The 7,829-nt window shown below is 42.7% G+C and overlaps 1 long non-coding RNA gene across 1 annotated transcript; it reads right to left on the reverse strand.

Moving 5' to 3' along the window:
* Positions 1-297: 297 nt before the first annotated feature.
* LOC115777223 (uncharacterized) lies at positions 298-5,364 on the reverse strand. Its single transcript, XR_004019602.1, has 3 exons — positions 5,236-5,364; positions 4,944-5,048; positions 298-1,227 (listed from the first exon to the last, which is right to left on the reverse strand). It is a non-coding gene; the product is annotated as an uncharacterized LOC115777223 (long non-coding RNA).
* Positions 5,365-7,829: the final 2,465 nt, after the last annotated feature.

Here is a 7,829-nt window from a genome sequence, read left to right on the forward strand (position 1 = left end):
TAGGTGGCAGTAATGCAGTTCTATGTTGGTTTGCCAGCCCCCAATAAACCCACAAAAAAACGTCAGCACTAATGCTGCTAATGCTAGTGAGGAGCGCCGCTTACACCGAGACAGCTGAGCGCTGCAGAGTTTAAACGAAGCATCGACACAGTAAATTTGTGTCGATAAATTTTTAGAATCGATTTAATCGAGTTAATCGATGAATCGTTGCAGCCCTAAAATATTTAATATAAACACTGAGATAAGGGGAAAGAAGGGGTCTGTGAAAAGCAGAGTATTACAAAAGTGATTCAATTTTATTGTAAGTACAAAACTATAACAACATGAAAAGTGAATTTACAATCTACTGTCCTGCAGTTGCTCAGATGGCAGGCTTCTTTGCCCAAGCCTTTACTAGTGGGCCATTTTCATAATTGGTGAGCAGACAAGCAACAGTGTACAGTTGGTTGATTATCCCAAAAACACCTAGTGGAATTTCAGAGTCAAATAATTTGTGCTCTTTGACTCTGTGAATGAGGCGCTCCACATGCACCCTGAGGCGTGCTATGGCCTGGGTCTCCCTAACTTCATCTGCAGACATCTGAGACCTGCCGGAGAGAAATGCTGGCCTGTAAATCTTGCAGGGTACAATGTCGTCTATAAGAAAGCCTCTGTCCACCATGACAGCCATCCCAGGTTTTAAGAGGGTGAGGAGACCAGATTCACGTGTGATCTGCTTGTCACTGATGGAACCCACATATAGTCCTGAGATGAATGTCACTGCCCCGTGTGGTGCGATCCCAATCAGCCCCTTCAGAGTGCAGTGTGATTTATAAGATGGAAACACTTCACTCTGGAGGAGAGGGGAAGATGGGCACTGACACCTCAACTCAGTGCAGTCAAGGATGGCTGTAGTGTCAGGGAAATCCTTGAAGTCTGCAGGTAGATTTTTACATATCTGGTCCTCAGGTATCCAGATCCTAATTCAGCCGAGTACTGTAAATAAAAAGTTGCTCCATGCTGTGATGATCCGGCTGACCGTGGACTGATGGACACCGTACCGGTCAGCAAGGTCCCGTTGTTTGGATCCAAGGGCAAGATCATTTAAGAACAGGAAGAACTCATCAATGGGTTGAGTGAGTGGAGTCCATGAGAGTTCCTCTCTGTCCTTGGCGAACACTGACCATGGATGGCAGAGCGGGCTCGATCATGGCCCAGAAACGCATCAGCAAGTCATATGATGCAAATCTGAAAAAAACAAAACGTACCAATATGTGTTCATACTTAAAAATGTCGATAAAAATGACAGAGTAACACAAGGACAATGAATCACAGGGGCCAGGTGGAAAAGTTAACGTGGATTATAACCATAAACCAGCAACGGTAAGGTGTTATTTATGTTTTGGGGTTCAGAAAACATGCCCTTTTTTACTCGGTATTGACTGCTTGTTCTGTGGATTTTTCATGTAAAACGCTGACACTTACACCAGTGTTCTTCAACCACTAATCGTCAGGTTAGTGGTTGAAATTATCCAATTTATCCAATTTCACCTAATATGCCATCAGTGTCTGCAGGGGCGTAGCAGCAAATTCTGGGCCCTGTACACTCTCAATGTCAGTGGGCCCCTATCCATGTCAGTACACTAGGCAAGTGAAAAAGAGGGGGAAAAAAAAGGGAAAAAAAGAAGGGGTATTTATTTAAAATAAAAAAGCATAAATAAGGTTTTAAGCTACAATCAGATCAGATTGATGAGTTGTTCTTTCATTCACCACCTGTATTGATGCATTTGGCCTACTTGTGCTCAAATACCTAAAACATTAGGCTACATCTGGTTTGTGTACTAACGTTTTGATCCATGACACGTGCAAATTTTGATTTACAAACATTTACTCTCGAACAGGAGACAACTGTACACTCAGAATCAAATCAAATAAGCTACATTACTTTTGTAATGAGAAGGTGCAGTAGAAATGAACAGAAAAATATTGTTTCAATGTGAAAAAAAGAAGTTGTGACTGGTTTCTGCTTTTTCCATCAATGTCCTATGTCATATTATCAATAGAGCCTGCGATAGTACAAATGTCAACTGTCAAATTGTTCTTCAGCTTGCAGAGAAAGAAATAAAGCCTTGCTGACATGATATGTAAAGATGTAATTTACATCCCAGTAAATGCCCACTGACGGGTCTTTTTGTTTGCAAAGTCACTAATAAGACCTGTAAAGTCCAATTGTTTGGCTAATTGGCTTTCAATCGACAGAATGGCGAGGCTGTTCAGTCTATCCTGGCCCATTGTTGATCTCAGGTAGTTCTTAACCAGCTTCAACTTGCTGAAAGCCCGTTCACCCCCTGCAACTGTGACAGGAAGTGTGCAGAAAATTCTCAAAGCAATACAAAGTTCTCCAAAAATGCTCTGTAGCTGCATCTTCCAGATGGCATTAAGGAGCTCAAGAGAGGACAGATTTTTTGGAAATGTAGCATCATATATGGTGCGGAAGTGTAGCACTTCATTTTCAAATTCTTGTGAGAGATCCATGTGATATATTTTTGCCAGTGCCCGGCATGTTGTTTTTATCTGCGCTTCAGTCATATCAGTCAGCTTCAGAATAGGTGCAAATGTTTCACATATGTTTGCTGTGGTCTGGAACCTTGCACTCAAGGCACTGATGATGCTATCCATTGCAACAAAAAATATATTGTTCCTGAATACATTTTCGGCACTGTCTTCAGTAGTTGCATCTTCGTGTGTCATTTCATCAGGCATGCATTTCCTTTTCCGCTTTCGTCTCTCTTCACTCCGAAAATGATCAGGGACGTCCATTGCTTGTGCTACTAGGGAGGCCTCTGCAAGCAGCGAGTCCCATCTATTGCGGAGAGCCTGCATTTCCTCTTGTAGTGCCTTGATGTTTGCAGCCTCAACATCCAGAGAAATATCTCCTGCCTGAAGAATCACATTTCGGTTTTCAATGCACTGCAAAATCTTTACCCACACAGTAAGAAGGACGATGGCATCAAAGGTCTTAAAATAACTGATCAAACCATTTGCCTCGGACTTGGCTTCACTTGTCAGACTGCAGGTGGCTAAGACACATTCTAGTGCCTCAAGGATGGAGGGCAAGTGAGCTGCCACAACTCGTACTGCAGCAATGCGGGCACTCCATCGAGTGTCAGAGAGACCATGAAGAGAGCATCCCGTCTTTTCTTTCAAGGTTGCCCATCGCTCTGGGCTAGCACTGAAGAGATTATAAAGATGGTTTACAGAGCCAAAAAATGTTGCAACCTCTGAACATGACTCAGCTGCATGAACACCAACCAGATTGAGGGTGTGGGAAGCACAGGGGGAGAATGTAGCAAGTGGATTGACTTTTAAAATCTGAGCTTGTACTCCTTTCACCTTCCCAGACATGTTGGCTCCATTATCATATCCTTGTCCTCTACATTCTTGTAAGGGTATGCCTTTGGACTGCAACGCTTCTAGAATCATTTCAGAAATTTCCTGGCCTGTCTTCTTGTGAAAATCTTTGAATTCGATAAACCTCTCAACTATCTTCCAAACACCACTGTCTTCTTTGTCGTGATGTACATATCTTACCAATAGCACGTTCTGTTCTGTATGAGATATGTCTGGTGTTGAGTCACATATGACAGAGTAATATATTGCATCTTCTCTTTCTTTCAGGATAGTGTTGAGCACTCTTTTGCCACAGAGCTCAATAAACTCATTCTGCGTGTCTGGACTTAGGTAGTGAGTTAAACGTGACCCTTTCTTCTTTTGTCTTACTTTTTCTAAGTGCTCATGTAAGAAGGGATCATAATGGGCCAACAACTCAAGGGTTCCAAGAAAATTGCCATTATTGACATCATCCAAATTTGAGGTTTTGCCTCTGAATGCAAGATTTCTTGAAGCCAAATGAAGAGTTACATCCAAAAGCCTCTCTAAGATCTTGGTATGTTTCTCTGCTTCTGTCTGGAACTGTTTTTGAAGGTGCCCATCAACTCCTGTGGCTACCAATAATGAGTGCTGAAGGCTTTTCCATTTTACATAGCACTGCTTATGGGGAGTGTGTGTCTCATGTTCTGGGAACTTTCTATACATTTTTTGCCACTTAATGTCTGATAACTTCAGTCCATCCTTGCTGTTCAGTGCACTTTTAGATGGCCTTGTCTGCTCATGTGAGAACAGAAGGCATGGGATGCAGAACAGAGCCTTTGCACTGTCACTGTGGATCAACCAGTCCCTCCTAATCTTCTCAAGCCCACTGGCCGATTTAACGTATTGAAGATAGACAGGGAATGCTTTGCCTTCCTTGTCTTTGGGTGCCACTTTGGTCAGGTCTACACTTTCACTAGCCAGTCTGCAAACTAGAGTCTCTCTCTGCTAAGCAGTTAGCTTGTCTGGCCACAGTCCTGGGTCCTCTGACAACAACAACTCTGCATTTCCCTCACTTGGCCCTTCCTTTTCTCTCTCTCTCTCTTTCTCTTTCTCTCTCTCTATGGCAAAAATAACAATCACAATTATTTTTGATTGATATTGTAATCACAGTTATTTAACATGATTATTCATGTTAAATAACTGTGATTACAATATCAATCACAGTTATTTAACATGATTATTCATTGGCTTTGGTAACATGAATTTATTGAGCATTGACAATAGCTTTTAAGCACAGCACTACACTACTAAGGCTTTTTACCAGACAAAAATAATAAATTGCTTTATTGCTTAATATATTACTAGTGTGCACTTGAGCCTACAGTGATACTGGTAGGCTATTTACATGTTGATATATGCAGCAGAAAAATTGCTAGGTGGAACATTTATTAAGTCTCAGCACGGAGTTTCACTTTCAGCTCTGCTGTGTTAGTAGACAATAGGCTACAGCACACGCACTGAACCAAAAGGTTACCAACATACCAACATAAGGGGGGGGAGCTCGCCCTTGAATACTTGAACAACGATCTCACCTTGTCTTTGCTCATCTCTAACCTCAGGCTCATCTTCAGAAGAGCTGCCAGGACTGGCCACTGCTGCTCCAGCTGCTGCGGCTGCGCCACTGTTTGTTTCTGAAACTGGTTAATGTCGACAACTAACGTTAGCCGACTCATAATTGTCTTTATACTTAAAGCCGCAAGCAGCCTGGTTGGCAACTAGCTAAGCTAACGACTTCACGTGAGCATACAAACATCAGCAGCAGCTGCCTGACGTGGACTACGTTAACTTTAATTGGACTTTGCATAACAAGTAAACTCGGTTCACCTTTGGGAAAGGAAGCCGTCAACAGCTGCCTCCCCTCATTCTGCCTTCTTTCTTTTTCCTTCCTTTCTTTCTTCTTTTGATAACCTGATTTCTGCTTTTTGGACAGCATGATGTCTAGCCCCCAGGTCCTTCAATCTGGGCTCACTGACGTTACACTTGTCTCCGGTCACTGTCGGGCGGACTAAACCATTTTGCGCCTCCAAGAGGGGGGCCCCCAGAATGTCCAATATGTTGAGAGGACTGTGACTCAAGTTCATTCCCTCAGTTGATGTTATCAATATATTTGAAATATTAATAAATTGTTAATTGGAGGGCCCAATTCATTCGAAATAAAACATCACAAAAAAAAAAATCAGGATTTTCATGGGCCCCCTCTCCCTACTCGGGCCCTGGGTAGTCAGGTCCACCTTTCCCCTCACTACCACGCCCCTGAGTGTCTGTGCTGTAATGACTGGAGCATAATCCTGTAATACTTCCATATCACTAGACTAGATAGCAGCAGGTAGCGAATTGCATTGTACACAGACAAGAGAATTGAGCCGCTTTTCCATACAGAACGACTCGCCGCGATTTGACGGCATTTCCATTAGAATCAGGTCCTTTTTCTGTACTCATTCACCTGAGGTTCTAAGCGATCCGAGGCGATAAAAAAATGAGACGCGGAGGACAGCATGCCACTGACTGGCCAGGGAGTGTTGTCACTAGTGGAGTGACGAGAGTGACAGACCGACAGTTCTCAGCGGTAGGTTTGCAACATGAGAGCCATCTGAAACGCTCACACAGCACACACATTATAACCCCATACTGCGGGCGATCGCCGCTGAAGCACCGTTTCCTGCCCCTACGAGCCGCACAGCGGGTTAGCACAGAGCCGGAGGCGGCTGATCAAAGGACCTTTGAGTTACCGTAATAACGCGACTGTTTGTCCTATCCCAAAAATTCAAACAGTTTCTGAAAGCTGAGAAACTGCACTTCACAACCAATATAGAGTATTACTGTGGTGTTATTACGGTAATTGTTGCCGTAAGTCCGCGAACGGCGACACTTTTGAAGTACACTGAGCCGATTATGACATGTTCGGTGGTATATTATAGTTAACAATGATAACCTTCATCCATTAAAACACTGTACGGGGACTTATGCATGATGATGATATTAAACTGGCATTAGCTGTGAGCTTGCCTCTTTCTCATGTATTGTTGTGTTATTCCTGCTAACAGAATGATTTTGGACAGAATTAGTTTGTAAAACACTGAAGTTTTCTACTATCAGACCACATTGTTGTGGCATTTATGTTCAAGCTGTGTTTATGAAGTGGACATGTTACTGCACTTTTTATTTAAAAGAAGATATATGTTATATGATAAAGTTCTTTTTTCTTTGTGTTTATTTGATTCAAGACACTGATAAGAATGACTATATTGTTAATATAGGCTACAGAGTATAATCTTTTAACATTTTTGGCTGGTGGTGTGCCTCGTGATTTGAAAAAAATGTACCTTGGCTCAAAAAAGGTTGAAAAACACTGACTTACACTGTTGGAAAAGAGACGACTTTGGACTTTAATTTGACTCGCTACATCGCTACGGATGGAGTAAAACGGTGAATGCGGAATCGCTGCCTCAGCGTAAGGCTCTCAGTCTGTTCCCGTAGCTGGCAGATTTCGTCCTGGAGAGCATTATTTTCCTCCAACACCAAATCCACAACTGCAGGGTCTGGAGACGAGGCATAATCGTGTTCCTTAAGGACATCTCCAGTTGCATTGGTTGGTATGTTATCCTCCTCCCCACGGCCCTCTGGCGGTGGTCTTTGCCTTCTCTCCCAAACCCCTGGCCGTGGAAGTGGAACTGAGTAATTGTTCCACTCAAACAAAGCAGGTACAGCTCCCTTTTTAAGCACCGTCTTCCTGTTTCTGACGCTGGCTCTTGAATATCCTCAGGTTTGAAATGGCGGCTACAAACCCGAGTGTGAGCTTTAATGGTTAAGTTTTCCCTGTGGATAGCCACGATCCATTGTCGCCTTAACTCCTCATCTGCAGGAAAATGAAAAACTAAGCACCCCATTGTACCTGCTACTCAGTGGACACAACGGCACACCGCAAAATTCAGTTGTTTTACCAGTAGCGCGCAGATATTTTAACTTTTGTGTCTTCTTCATGGTGTAGTTCTTCTAGCTACCACTAAAAAGAACATTGAGCATGGGCAGTCGGAAGTGATCGATGTGGCCTGAATTTGAACGAAGTACGTCAACACTACTCATGGCATATAGGCTATTGCAGAGCTGCAAACTTTAAAAAAAAAAAAGGTGTGAGAGTTACCGTCACATCAAATAAGGATATTAAAAATGTTACACGTGTTTTTTAATCTGTTTTCTTATAGGAAGAATAAACTGGGCTCACAAACATTCATGTTTCCTTCATGAAAATAGGGAAATGTGGCTTCTTATTGGAAAATGTTCATTTATGGCTGTGGACTTTGGCAAAATGTAAAATCAAATTGTTTGTAATACAGAAATGTCTGCAAAATGATCAGTGTTTAAAGAAGTCTCTGTGCCCCACACACCCACAGTCAGGGTTGGCTGAGAGGATGAATGGG

This window comes from Archocentrus centrarchus, unplaced genomic scaffold, assembly GCF_007364275.1.
Source record: "Archocentrus centrarchus isolate MPI-CPG fArcCen1 unplaced genomic scaffold, fArcCen1 scaffold_45_ctg1, whole genome shotgun sequence".
In the NCBI taxonomy this organism is placed as follows: Eukaryota; Metazoa; Chordata; class Actinopteri; order Cichliformes; family Cichlidae; genus Archocentrus; species Archocentrus centrarchus.